Source organism: Corvus cornix, chromosome 2 (assembly GCF_000738735.6).
Source record: "Corvus cornix cornix isolate S_Up_H32 chromosome 2, ASM73873v5, whole genome shotgun sequence".
NCBI classification, from domain to species: domain Eukaryota; kingdom Metazoa; phylum Chordata; class Aves; order Passeriformes; family Corvidae; genus Corvus; species Corvus cornix.
Window position 1 is genome coordinate 12,925,592 of NC_046333.1, and position 14,569 is coordinate 12,940,160.

Below are 14,569 nucleotides of genomic sequence, written 5' to 3' on the forward strand. Positions count from 1 at the left end.
CCATGTGACATTCTTCACAAAGAAGTGCTAGTATTGAGTTATTTTTTTCTACTTGATTTTTTTTTTTCCAAAAATAAATTTACTATTAGAATGCCCCATTTTCACATCTTCTGAAATTAGAAAGAACAGTTTTCATGCTGTGAACAGACTTGATTCAAAATGTGTTTGAGACATGATACCTTCATAATTTCTCAGTGGTTGAAATCTAAATGGTCTCTTTCAATGTAAATCAGAAAATGTAGCCATCTGGCTTATGAAACAAACTACTTGCTTTGCCTTTCTGTCCAGATGTAGGGAGGGAACAGAATTAAATCTGACTTAGGAAAGGCAGGGGAAATATTTCCCGTGCAGACCGTGCAGCTTTGGGCACTGTGTGTTCAGTACATCGCTGCCATCCAGAGCTGCAGCCAATCTGCAGGAAGCTGCACCTCTTTCTCTCTCAAAACCCGTGGGGCAGAAAGCACATTTATCATTGTGGGTTTTAAACTGAAGTTACTTTTCTGCAAAACTCTACGGAAGCAATATTTTGCTATAACAAGTTTTAAAATCTCAGTTTTCCAGGATGCAGAGCAGGCCATTAGGAATAGCCAGATCAGGAAACCACGGAGACCCACACGGAGCTTCATTGCTGCCATCCTCGAGCTCATTAGTGTACAAGAATTGTGTGTGTTGTTTTTAGCAGCTAAAGAGTTATTTATGGCTTCTATGTTCTCAAGCCAAAGTGAGTGAGGGGTGCAACCAGGGCAAACGCATCAGAGCAATGCAAATCACTGACAAGGCATCATGAATACAAGCTGAGCAGAATTTAAATACAATCCATGAATGAGAGGAAAGATTTGCATGAGGGAAAGAATCATTAGAATCTGATTTAACAAGCAGTACATAAAATGGGCCTTTGCAGCTTAAAATGAAGCAAAGCACATTCACATTACACATTCTTAATGAAAAAAAAGCAAAATCACAAAAAACCTAATTTATTAGTAGAGCTTGGAATAGAAATGGTTTTCACAGAATACCTTTAGATCCTGATTCAGAAACTTGTGCTTGATTGCTTTCTTGAATAGAAGTGAATCAGAAGCATGTAGGGTGGTAAGGACTATTTAAGTGCATGCCAAACTCCTATTGATTTCAGTGAGATTTTTTAAGATACTTAAAGTAAGCATGTGCATGTATGTTTTCCTGAACAAGAGTGCTTTTCTGAATTAGGGTTTAACCCATGAATTTATATAGTGCTTTTAAACATAATTCCTTCTGGGAAAATAGAATAGACAAATTTTTTTTTAAATTGTATATTTCTGCATGTGTTAAAAGAAGTTAATGGAAAATTATTCTGGATAGAATTTTCTGTAAGGCCCAAAAGCCAGTCTGTGGAACAGTCTGTGGAAGTAAATAATGTTCATAGAGCAACTTTTATAGATTGTCTGTTGGTTTCATCCCAATTAAATTTTGGAAGGTTTTAAATATAAGGTGTTATATAGATAATTTCAGTTAAGTTGTTTTACATTATATTCTGTCTTTGATAAAAGTAAGAGAATTGCTTTAAAGAAACACCTGCCAGTTTTTGCTTCCCATCAGTGGTCGCTAACACTGAGCAGAACAAACTTTTTATGCAATATCTCCTAAAATAAAATGTGCCTACCTCTAAATGTCTTGAAGTAATGGCTGAAGTGCCAGATTCTGACACAACTGTGTTTTTCTGATACTACGAGATCATCTGTCTCTGTCAACACTGGACAATCTTTTTGTTTCTATAGAAGCATTGCTCCAGCTGTGTATTTACATTTCCTACCATATTCCTCTGGAAATACAACACTTCTTTTATGCACTTCTCTCAACTAAGTCTTTAGCAACAACATACACAAGAATTCAAAGAGCGCAGTGTATGACCATGTGGCCATCCATATTGACTGTATTTATGAAAGTTAGACTCTAGTGTCAATTTTTCTTTTGGCATTTTAGAACACTTTGGAGTGTTGCAGTGATAGCTTGCAAGATGTCTTTTTGAAATCTATGAATGGTATAACCAGTGTGATTTTTGTCTTTTGTACTCTCTTTCTAAATAATTTTACTGTGAAAATGTTTGGCATCATATGATATTCCAGGCCAGCAGCAATACTGTTCTCCTGACTTAAATTTCTGTGTCTCTTTTGTCGAATAAAACCAATATCACATTTGTTGAAAGGTAACAACCACTATAGTAATACTTCTCTAGCTGTTATTGTGGCTTAAATATTTCTCAACATTTTCATACTTTCTTTTTTTTCCCTCCATCCACCCCCCTTCCTCCAAATGCTATGTTTAGGTTGTAGGAACCCAGAGTGCCGAGAATATTTCTCTGCCTGTTTTTAAGGGTTCTTACCCCCCTGAACAACACTCTTTTAACCTCCAACCTCGGAAAAAATTACCAACGATCAGACAGGAACTAGAAAATACAGTGGTGTGAATTAGGTGATAGACTGCTATGTAAGATTGTCACAGGGTGAAAATTTAGAGGTTTTGGACTTCTCTTTGTAGTAAATAGGTAAGAGTAAAAAATATCAAAATGGAGGATTGTTGTTGTTCTCTAAACCTTCTTCTTCTACTACTCCATGTTCTGCAGTAAAAGTAGTTTGGAATGATTGGATAGAGAATTCCGCAGTTCCTGCCCGTGTTACTGAATAATTGGTAGGAAAGTGAAAATAATATACGTTTTTAGTAACTATTGGTTAAATTATCTTTAAAAGGCCATGTAAGTCTTGATAATTAGATTTCACTCCTGCTTTCTGTGCTCTATGCTGTACCTGGGTCACACTAGTGGCTCTGTTCCTCTGATAAGACTTAATAAACAACTATTTGGCAGCATTGAAACTCAAGGAAAAGTCTTGGTTTATCTTTGAAACTCCTTGAAAGGACTTTTAGAAAATTCTCTCCCATCAGGAGGGATTTGATTTATGGCACGGTTCAGTGTCAAGGTGAAGGTTGAGGTTCAGCTCATGTAAATGCAGGTAGGTATCTCAGTATAGGGGTCTTTTTAAGGTAAGACACTGTATGAACTCTTATTGTAGTCAATAGAGGGTTAGAAATGTAGTCAGTAGGTCCTGGAAACAGAATCTGTTCTCTCTGTGTAACTTGTGGGCCTCAATTCAGTTACTCAGACATGGGCTCCACGTGGTCCTGGAGGCTCCCATACAGTTTCTACCTGCATTCCAAATGAGCTTGGGTCTCCTGTAATTTTCTGTCATGTCTGAAAGACCCACATGAATATCTCAGTTACCCTCTGGCACATCTAATAACATGGGATACTTTTGTGGGCAACTTATTGGAACCCAGATCTGGATTTGACCACATCTCCTCAGAGAGCGGTGGGGCTGTGGAAACCAACCTCACAGCTGTGTGACAAAGTGTAGGTGTCTTAACCTTGAGATGAACCCTGACAAGAGAGGCTGGTGATTATTTTTATCATCAGTCACATCTCTGTTGCAAGATTTCAGTATTTTTATGGTGATGGGTTCTTTAATTGCTGCTTCCTCAAGTTTTACATTTTTTGCTGGGTTCTCTCATGTCTTTGTACAAGCTGGCACAATAGTTTTGATTGTTCAGTAGATAGGTTTCTTCTCAGCCACTGCTCTGACCTCTTTGACCCCTTAAAAGCAATCCGCACATTGTCTGCTAAGAATTTGGACAGGGAAGTGTTATTCTTGACAAGGCCTTTGATTGGTATAACAATAATTTATTCAGTATAATCATAATTTATTGAAAAGTTGTTGTTTTAGTAGTGCCTTTTTTGGCAGTGCCCTCGTGCAATGATATCTATGTGCTTTCTTCTATCCCTTTGTGGTATATTAACTTCTTTGTTCTTTAAGTTTTATTTTGCTGCTGCTGAATTTCCTTACAGAATTTTAGAGAGGATATTTGGTTTTCCTCCTTTTTGCAGTTTTCTCCATTTATCCAAGTTTGAGGACTGCTTAAAGTACATAACCATGTAACCTTAAACATGCAAGTTCCATCAGCTCCTCTAGAGAGCAGCAAATATGTTCAAATAAAATAGTAGCATGAGTCAACCTAATGTTTCCTGAAACACAACCTTTGTTAACTCAGCTTGCTAAGTACTGCTAAAGAGCAAAAAGCTATGAGGAATGAAGGTCTTATACCCAAATCTGGCATTTTTGGACATTATCTGAGAACTGTTCTAGCCCTGGTATTTAGTGTGGAAGCCTTCTACCCTCTCCAAAAGCCCAACACCACCAATATCTTATGGCAGAGGGGAGAAGGAAGGCAACAGGGGTTCAGTCTGGGCCAGGGACCAGACTTGGATGCCCACCAGGTCTGTGGGCTGTAAAGCTGCCATCTTTTCACAGCACTGGCAGCCAAGAGGAAGCACTCACTCTCAGAAAAACACCCACGAGTTCTCCATCCTCATGTCCATCAGTGGGCGTTTGACAGATGGGGCTCTGGTTCCTGGTGTGCGCTAACCAGGGCTTAAGGAAACTTGACGCCTGACAGTGAGCCACAATTCTTTTATTTTTTAAGAAAAATAGCCAAGGTAAATGCTTCCTAGCTACAGACCTCTTCAGACTAATGCCACCATGTCTTTGGACCTAAATGCTACATAAATCTTCAAGAGAAGGACAAAGGTCCCTCTGTTCTTTGAGAGCAGTCTCCAAGCACAACTGACAGCTGCCTGCCCAAGCACTCACACAGCTGGCACAGTTCTAACAAGGCAAACTCATTCTAATGGGGAAACCCATATAACAGAGCTTCCAAAAACATGCTCATGTTCGCAGACCTGTCTCTGGTAAGGTTTTGTGCTAGTAAAGCTTCTTGGTCTGTACTGACTGTCTGAAGCAGCTTTTGCAAATGTTTTCTTCTCAGTCATAAGCCTGGTCAATTAAGCCAACCCCATATCTGCAAAAGGGCCATGGCTGCAAGCAGAGCAGCTTCTCCTCAGTTTCCTGTAACCTACATTACATGTCATCGCCGCCACCATCAGTGCTGGTGGCATTCCCTTCCAGTTGCTAGGTACTGAGGTCCAAATGGGAACCACCTTCCCCAAAGGCACCACCTGAGCTCTGTTAGACACAAAGAACACTGGGAGACAATTCTGGATGGACAGAAAACACCACCAGTGTAAGAGCGACTTCCAAGGACACGACAGAGCAAGGGAATCCTTTCTGGAAAATGGAACTGGGCATCTTCCATTACCTCAAGTATTAATTTTTCTGGTTTTATTTCTCCTTCTTCTTCTTTACCTAAATCTTCTGGTTCTTTTACTCAGAGTTCCGATTGAAACACAGGAGATGCGGAGTTGTTCTTCGGATTCAGATGTTTATTATTTCTTATCTATGTTACAGCTGCACAGAATGTGCCTCTAAGTTAACAACGTGAAAATGGCCCCCGAGTTCTACTTTCCAAGGTCTTTTAAAGCCCAAATTACCCAATTATGGAATTCCAACTTATTTATTTTTACTTATAATCCAATAACTATTCATCCATGTTCTGCACTGCAGGTTTTTTGAACCAATACCAGATCACACAGGCTTGTGATGAAGAAGGAAGAAGAAAGAAGAACTAACCCGCACCCAAAATCCTCCATCTTGTTACATTTATATTACTATATCCCAGAAACCTAAATTTTCTACATTTCTACATATTCCACCCAATGATATAACTTTAATTACACCTCAACAATCTCAGTGTTATCCCATAATTTGGGAAGCTTTTCCCAAGGCCTCAAGTCAAATACAGTGTGCTTTTGAGGATCATTGCCTGTCAGCACTGAAAGACTGAAATTCTCTGAACCCAGGGTTCCAACACTCAAGGATCCTCAGCTCATCCCAGCATGCTAGCATAACGTGGAGGGGATGGATCAGGTCAGGCAAAGAGGGGAAAAAAACAAGGAATGCTTTGTATGCAGCTGAAGACCATGTTTATCACATTTTCCCCTTTCCTGTGCCACCCTTCACACCAGGATCCTTCCTTCTCAGTAGCTGCATGGCTTCTGCTGGTGGGCTGGATACAGTCAGATGCACCAACACAGACAATCTGCTAACCAAGTTCTGCCTCATTTTTGGAACTACTGCCAAAGATCCTGGAAACTATGGAAGTGGTGCTCCAGGGTGGATGGTAGAGGCTGTACCTTGCTGCTTTTTGAGGTGCGTGCTGGCATCTGGGGCAGCCTGACACAGGGTGCAGCTGGTGCACTGGGAAAACACAGCCTTCTGCACCATGAGAACCCACCTGGCATCAAGGCAGAGCCATCATAAAGGCACTGGCAAAATGGGAAGTAGGTGGAACTTACCAGCACTTCCTCTTTACAAACTAATTCCTGCAAACACGAACACGGACACTAACATGGTGTCATGGGTTAGCAAGCATAGTCCCGGAAGTGATGTTCTTGCAAAGGGGTGCTTACAGCTTCCTCTGTGACCTGACAGAACCTATCAGCTGGCCAGCTTGTGTAGCGGGGGGGGTCCCGGGAACAGGGGAATCCAGCCAGAGTCACGATACGAACACCGATACGATTTGAGCATCGTGCTCCAGTTTTATTATTCTGTTACACCAAGTTATACTTTTTCCCAAAGTTCACGCCCCTTTCCCATGAGAAAGCCTCTAAGCAGCGGGGGAGCTGACCAGTGTATACCTTTTCCCAAGGCTGTTCAAGGCTGCCAGCTAGCAGGTGCCTTGCAAGCCTGTTTTCAGCCTGAGGCCCCATCAGGGGTACTTCTGCAACAGCCCTGGGATGCCCAAGCCCTCCTGGGGTATCCTATATTCCACAAGGAATCCCTCTACAAGCTTGAATATGGACAATTCTTTAAGCCACTTAAAGTTGTGACCGCCTCTGTGATGCACAATTAAGAATAGAAACACATCACACCCCCCCCCCACCCAGCTCTCTCGTTTCCGGTGCTGGGACAGGTGGCTGCGGGCCCCGTGCGGGGGCCAGCGGGCCCAGCCCAGGCCCTGCTTGGGCCAGGCCACGGCCATCCTGGAACCGATGGGCCCTGTTCCACCCGCAGAACCCCCCCACTGCAGGGCTGTGGGCAGCCGGAGCGGCTCGGCTCCCCCTCTCCAGTGCGGCCGAGATTCAGCTGAAACTGCACCAATGTCCGGCAGAGATCATGTGACCAACAGCGATAAGCAAAATTCCAGCTGCAAGGCCTAGGTGAGATTAACCCTTTTAGTGCTGTGAAGAGCTGAAAACCTGAGGGAAGAGAAAGAGGAGATGCTTAAAGCTGAAATTTTGTTGTAAAGCTATGATATATCAGAGTACCCGTTGTAATTTCATGAAGATATGGGGGGTAGAGTGTTCAACTCATACTTGTGAGCAAAAGCACCTGCGCTGGGATAAGCAGATGCTGACGCAGCTGTAATTTCATGAGAAGTTTGAACAGGGAGAGATGGAAGCGATGAGGACTTTTGCTCCAAATGGGAAAGGAGAAAACCTCAGTTCCTAGAGATGCTCCCAGAGATAGTCCTAAAGACAAAGATGAAGAAGACCCTTTGCTCCCAGGGAAGGAGGAGGGCCTCTGTTCTTGGAGATGAAATGCTCCCAGAGATGGGTGAAGAGAACTTTTGTTTCTGAATGGCTCAACCTTAAAATTGTACCCCAAAAAACTTCAAGAGTGGACCCTCGAAAGCAGTTGTGGGAAAGCTGCAAGTTGGGGGAAGGGACTCGCATGTGAGCAGAGAGACTCCTCTTCCTAAATGGACTGAACAAAATTATTTGGAAGTGAGCGGCTGTCTCGTTGTGATAATGTTTTCATAGCATGGGCAAGAGAGACTCCTCTTCCTAAATGGACTGAACAAGGTTATTATGGAAGTGGTAAACAGACTGAAGATCTCAAGGGTTGTCTTTTTACATTGTCAGTGGGAGAAGGGAGGAAGGTGGGGGGAGGAGAAGAGTTCTGAAGGTGCGGTATGATTTTTTTTTTTCCTCTTTTAGGTCTGTTAATAAACTTCTTTATATTCTTTCAAGTTTGGTGCCTGCTTTGCATTTCTCCTAATTCTTATCTCACAGAAGGTAAACAGTAATGAGTATTTTGGACCAAACCACTACACTAAATTTGGTTTGTTACAAACCAAACCCGCTACACATGGGAATGCCAGGGAACACTCCACCAAGAGAGCTCGGTGCTCCCTGAGATGGTGGGTGAGCTCTTCTGTCAGGTGGTGACTGAGGCACCCATACCCTCATGATATTTTTGTATAGTCCATTTTTGAGGACGATCCTGCTGATTCTCCAATCCAAATAAATTTAGCTATATCTAACTTTGCAGCCACAGACTCGTGCTCCCAATTGTATTAAGGAGTCGCCCTGCCTGGCCTTAGCTTTGCAACAGTTTCCCAATGTAACCCTCTAGTGTGGGATTAGTTTCTAGTGATTTACTGAGTTCTCATGTATCAGCAGAAGTCCGTGTTCAAGGTGTTCAGTCTGTATTGACAGGGCCTGAAGGCTGCCTAAGGGATGCAGAGGAGAGACATGAAAGCTCTGTTTTGGTGCCCCAGCTGAACTATTCTTATGATGTCTGCACATACTCCAAAATCAGGGCAGAATTGGTATAGAATTTGGTGTCAGAAGCAGTGTGGGACTATATTTCAGCTGACCTGGTGCCCCGTCTCTAGTGGGCTGGATCCCAGGTTCTACACAATACGAATATTACCAATGGATATCAAGGAGCACGTCAACAGAAATAAACAGCCTAAATGTTTTGCTTAAGCCTTTGTTTTTAATTTGTAGCAAAACTTCTCAAAAGATAAAGTGGGCTGAGCCAAGTTGTTTCTGGAAGTGAGCCTTGTAGGAATATTTTAGGAACCTCATGTACAAATAAAGCAACTGTTTGGATGTTTTAATCAACTCCTTTTTTTTTTTCTTTCTTTTTATTCTTTTTTCCTATAATATTTTAAGGATTTTTGCTGAAGTACGGAGGGCTAACTAAATAGGGAACATGAGACTGTTTTTCTAAGGGATCAACAATATTTCTGTGCAAAAGTCATGGAATATGTTTCTCAGACATGGGTAATTTGAAGAAAATATTTCCTGTTTATCTGCACATTTCAAAGTCTATTGCTATAAATGCTGAAAATTATGATTGATTTATTCTAAATATAAGTAGCTCTGTGTTTCACATAACTCCAGGCCATGAGGTGCATTGTCACCACATCTGTCTATCTATCTATCTATCTATCTATCTTCATTACAAAAAATATGTGTGTTTGGACTGTTCCTTAACATAGGGTCACCTTGTGAATTTCATAAAGGTTTGTGCTCTGTGGGATCAGTTCTGAGTGACTGATGGGAGACAGAAGTGGGGCTGCAATGCATATCCTGTGGTTTTCTCAAGTCATTTAGAGATTAGGCTATATCAAGTCATCAAGTTATACGTGAAGCTCTGGTGAACCTGTACAAACAGGTATCTGTCAATGCATCACAACTGGCAAATTGTGTTACAGATATTCCTTATTTATGTCTCAGAGAAATGCTTTAGAAAGAGGCTTGCTGAAGAAGAAAAAAGCTTGGATTTGTTAGCCAATGCATAAGACTTTTTCATCTGCCTACCTTTGAATAACTCCTCTAGACGTCCAAAGATAGCACAGAGCTTTAAAGTTTGTGCCAGAAAGAAGGAGCTCACTGCACTGTATATGGTCTGTCAGAAGTAACAATCACTCACACTGACTCGTAGAGAAATAAGCAGAAGGAGTGGGTGTCTAAGTGGGTGTTTAATTTGTCAGGACAAGTGGGGCTCTGAAAGCATCTTATCCTGGTTTCTCTTAAAAAAAAAAAAGCATTGTCTGTCTTCCGTGCAAGGAAAAGGCAAGACATCACAAGGGAAAATGCAAAATTTGACTCTGCTAGGTCAAAATCTCCTGTTTATTTCCATTATTGTTATTTCTTTGCTAAAAGTAACATTTTCAGTGACAGAAAATGCTGTGGTGCCTAAAGTCTCATTGGCAAAATAGATGTTACTGACATAGGAAGGCCAGAAATGAAGGAAATTTCTTCTGATTGCTGACCCCAAATTCCCTCGTTCTTGAGGGCACCAAATCTACACCTCAGTTTCTAAAGACAAGCTCAAAATCTGCCATCATCCTCACTTAATAAATTGTTCATCAGTGAAAGCTTTTCAAAGCAAATGCAGTGCTCAGCATAAAGTGTTACCTGCAGACACTGAATTAGAGACAGCTCTCTATCTCCTGGCATTTCCGCGGTGTGAACAGCACAGGATCATAAAACCATCCTCAGACTTAGCACTGCGTGTGCACTCCCATAAATAAATTACAGTTGTGGAAATGACCTGGGACGTCCTGCCTGTCAAACCAAATGGAAGGAAACAGACAGTGAAGTGGGAGAAATCAAAAGCTAGTGAAGCAGATTGTGACTGTAATCCATCTGCATGGATCCTGGATAATTTTAATGTAGAGATGCAGCTGATACATTCTGATCAGATTTCTGCCTTAGTGAACTCATTTTTCCGAACTGGCATTGCTGGGCTTCACAGGCCAAGAGTTCATGCTATGAGTGAGCAGAGACCATCTAATCTGCAGAACATTTTAGCAACTCAATTACAATGTAAGACATTATGCTGTAAAATTACTTCTCTGTCATCTGAACATCAGGCTATTAAAAGCAGTTCAAAAGACAGAAGTTAAAGAACAGCCTTTTCAACTACTCTACTCTCATCTTTTTTGAGATGTGTTTCTTTATTATCCTAAAATACTACAAGCAGTAACAATTTATCTGTTCTCCATTGTAATCATGACATTACAATAATATAATGTCCAATTAATATGCTCTTTAAGGATTTCTTCTAGAAAGCTAATAATTGAAATAATGATGTATCACGTAAGGGCAGATAATAACTTGAAAGAATACATTGAGGGTGTCTCTACATTGCTAATTTCAGATTTAATACTTATTCTGGGCTGAACTGAGATATTCATGGAGAACAACTGCTGCTGACAGGAAATTATATATTCCCTAGACACCCGTCTACAGTGTCTTTCACAAGAGAAGAGAGAGCCACAGCTTTCTCTTATGCTGATGAGAGTAAGTCAAAGTGTCCCAACCTAGAGAGTGCAAAAAGAGAATAAAGTGATTATAACTGACTGAAACTCGGCTTCTAAACTAGTTTGGCTTTTATTTTTGTAATTAAAAATATATTACAAAACAAAAAAAACCCCGAAAAAATTGTTTAGCAAAAAATTAAAATCAATTTTAGTTAGGGGTAAAAAAATTGATTTTTTTTTTCTTTCTTCGTGCTCATACTGCAGAAACTTCCAGCAATACTGATTTTACTGCATAGAAAACATAAAAATTCTGGGTCTCCAGCACCTACTAGATACTTACTTAGCAAGAGAAGTGCTATGATGCAGTTGAAGATACTAAGAAAACAACACTTTTAAGATATTTTATAATTTTCCAATAAAATTTTTATTTCTTATGTGAAAACTATTTTATCATAGATTTTCTGCTCAGTTCCAACTCTTATTTCCAGGGAGCTCAATTCCTTTCTGTATAGTCTCATGATCAGTACCACATGAGACTGGATGAGAAATGTATCTATCTTATGTATTGTTCCATAAAGCTACCTCAGGGTGCAAGTGACACCTGCACTTGGAGCACAAGCCAAAGCTCCCTGAGGGCAGTTTTAGGAGTATTGTGCTTTCAACCCAACTTTGAAATGCTTTTCTGAAGTAGATAGGTTAAGAAAGTATTTAAAGACACAGTGGTAAACATAACAAGCACCTTTTGTAACATTTTTCTGAGTATGTAATAAATTCTGGAAGGACTTACAAAACCAATACCTGAGTTTAAAAGACTAAGTCTTTGCTTAAACAGCAGAAAATCTTGTTGCTTCCTTGCTTTACATCTATCAGTTCTTTTGCTTACTCTACGACATCTAGACATGTCTACAGCACCTCCACATTCAGTGATATTGATTACAAGGAGAAATTAGAGGTCCTCCTCTTTGTTTTATCAAACAGATCTTTTCTGCTATTTTCTCCTCCTCATTGTGGATGCCCCTCCCAACCATCACTTTCCATTTCTTTGAGCTCTGGAAGTTCACAATAGTTCAAACTTCCTTTGCATTTCTTCCCTTGGTCTTCTCTTGCTGGCAAATCCACATAATCTTTGCAATTAATAAATGTGACTTGGAGAGTAGTAGTAGAAGACTCTGAGTCATCCCCCTAGGAGTAGGTTGTTGAGGCCAGCTGTTTCTATTCACTCCCCAGGAAAAATCCCATAACAAGTTTTTCTCTTTTAACACACAATTTTTATAAACACATTAAGTGCTAATTACACTGACTCTGAATTATGTGTCAATGGACCCACAAGTCCCAAAATCCACCAGGTTTGCAGAGGAGCAATACAACCCAAAGGCCACAATCTCACAAGAATCTACAGACTAAGGAAGACATTCACTAATTTCACTTTCCATTTCAAACACAAACAGGATCTTTCCAATTTGATGAGACTCTTCAGTCATTAAAAAATGTCTAACCAGAGAGAAAAAAAACCCAAACTGTGTCCAGCCACAATGCATTTATTATTTATCCTATTTATATCTCATGCTGTGGGATGAATGCAATAGACTGGATCCACATTTGTTCCTTGCATTCCTTCTCACAGCTGAGAAGATGCAATGAATCATAAAAGGTTTCATTGTTGCAATGTTTTGTCATGGCATGTGTAATCAGCACAGACCCCATTAAAGAGGCTTTGGAGGATGAGAAGTTTAAATAATTAATGTTTTTCTGCCTATGATAAGTTTAATAATTAATGCTGCTTCTACCCTGGAAATGACAAATCACACAACAAGCATGCATGATAAAAGAAACAAACAGAGCTAATAGAGGAGGAAACCTTACTAAGAAGGTAGTAATTAAAAAGGCCTGTAGCCTACCTCAGGATCCCAAAGTACTTTGCTCCTGACCCCAAGAGCAGTTCTGTCTGTCTATTAAGCCATCTAATTTTGGGGCAATGCAGAAGAGACAGGATAATTGCTAGTCTTTAGCTTACACATGCAAGAAATGGTACACAGAGGTAATGAGCCTGTCTCGAAGACTTCTGCACCCAGAGGAGAGAAAAGGAAGAAGTGAAAGCTGTTGTCCCTTCATGTCCTGCACATAGGAGCCAGCTCTTGAGTTTTTACAGAAACTTGTTACATGGCAGCCCAAGAGCAAGACTAGATCTGTGTCTGGTCTAAACAGCGCTGTAGCTGCTCCAGCTCCAAGCAGTATCTACAAATACCAGTTCTTGACACCATCTGAATAATCTGTTTTGTAAGACACTACCACCAGCACATTTCTCTGGGTACATGCTCCTCCACATCCACTCCCGCTGACGATCTGCAGGTATGTGCAACCTTCAAGCCCCACTGACTTGTAGATTAAAGAAAATTCATCTCAAGCACTGCTGTGCTGCAGTGCTGGACCACGCTTATGCAAAAGAGACAGAACTAACACTGAAGGAAAGCACAAAGCATGACTGTAATAAAATCTTCTGTGATTCACTCAATTTAGATATGTCTTCAAATCATTAGCATTAGAAGACTGTCAGACAAAGAGAGTGAGCACTTTGATATAGACATTGCCACTATATCCTTCTTTCAGGGTAGAAACCATTTCCCTTAAACCCAGGTCTGAGATAATTATATTGTGGGAGAAATAGGTATATCTAGAAAGTGACTCACCTTTAGAGATGCCTAAAAGAGGTCAGGTGACTCATTCCCACCTCCTGAAATTGAGAGCCCAGTGTGACTATATAAGGCTGAGAGGTAGCACCCTGTAGATGTGTCAGTAGCACATTACACCAGGGCACGGTCAGTGGAGCCAGAGCATGGGCACTGCTGCTCAGTCCCTGTCAAGCTGCAGGAGCACTCCCTGACACCCTTCTGGCTCATACCTCCTCGTTGTCTCCTGAACAGTGCTTGAGCACAGGACCATGCCCAACAGCTAATGTGGAGGCAGCCACCCTGGTTTGGAGGCTACTGTAGTTCATAGAATGGTTTGGGTTGGAAGGGACCTTAAAGATAATTTAGTTCCAACCCCCTGCCATAGACAGAGGCACTTTCCACTAAACCAGGTTGCTCAAAGCCCCATCCAACCTGACCTTGAACACCTCCAGGGATGGGGCGTCCACAGCTTCTCTGGGCAAACTCTTCCATCTGCCTCACCACCCTCAAGTAAAAACTTTTTCCTTGTATCTGATCCTACTTCACTACTACCTACCCTACTTCAGCTTGAAGCCATTCCTCCTTGTCCCATCACTACATGCCCATGTAAAAAGTCCCTCTCTGCCTTTCCTGTAGGCCTCTCTAGGTACTGGAAGGGGCTATAGTTGAATATCTCAGACATGGTGAGACTGCAGCTGGCATCGGTGTCAGAGAAAGGTCCCGCCCTGGCACTGTTAGCTGGGCGAGGTATTGCCTTCAAGCAGAAAGATCCAAGGGTTTTTACACACTAACACTTTGCTACAAAACAAGTATTTTTATTTTATTCACTGTCTAGTCTTCTTCTTGAATATCCTGTGGGCTTTGAGAATTTACTATGAGGAGATAAATTAAGCTACTGACAGTAGGCAATATACAAC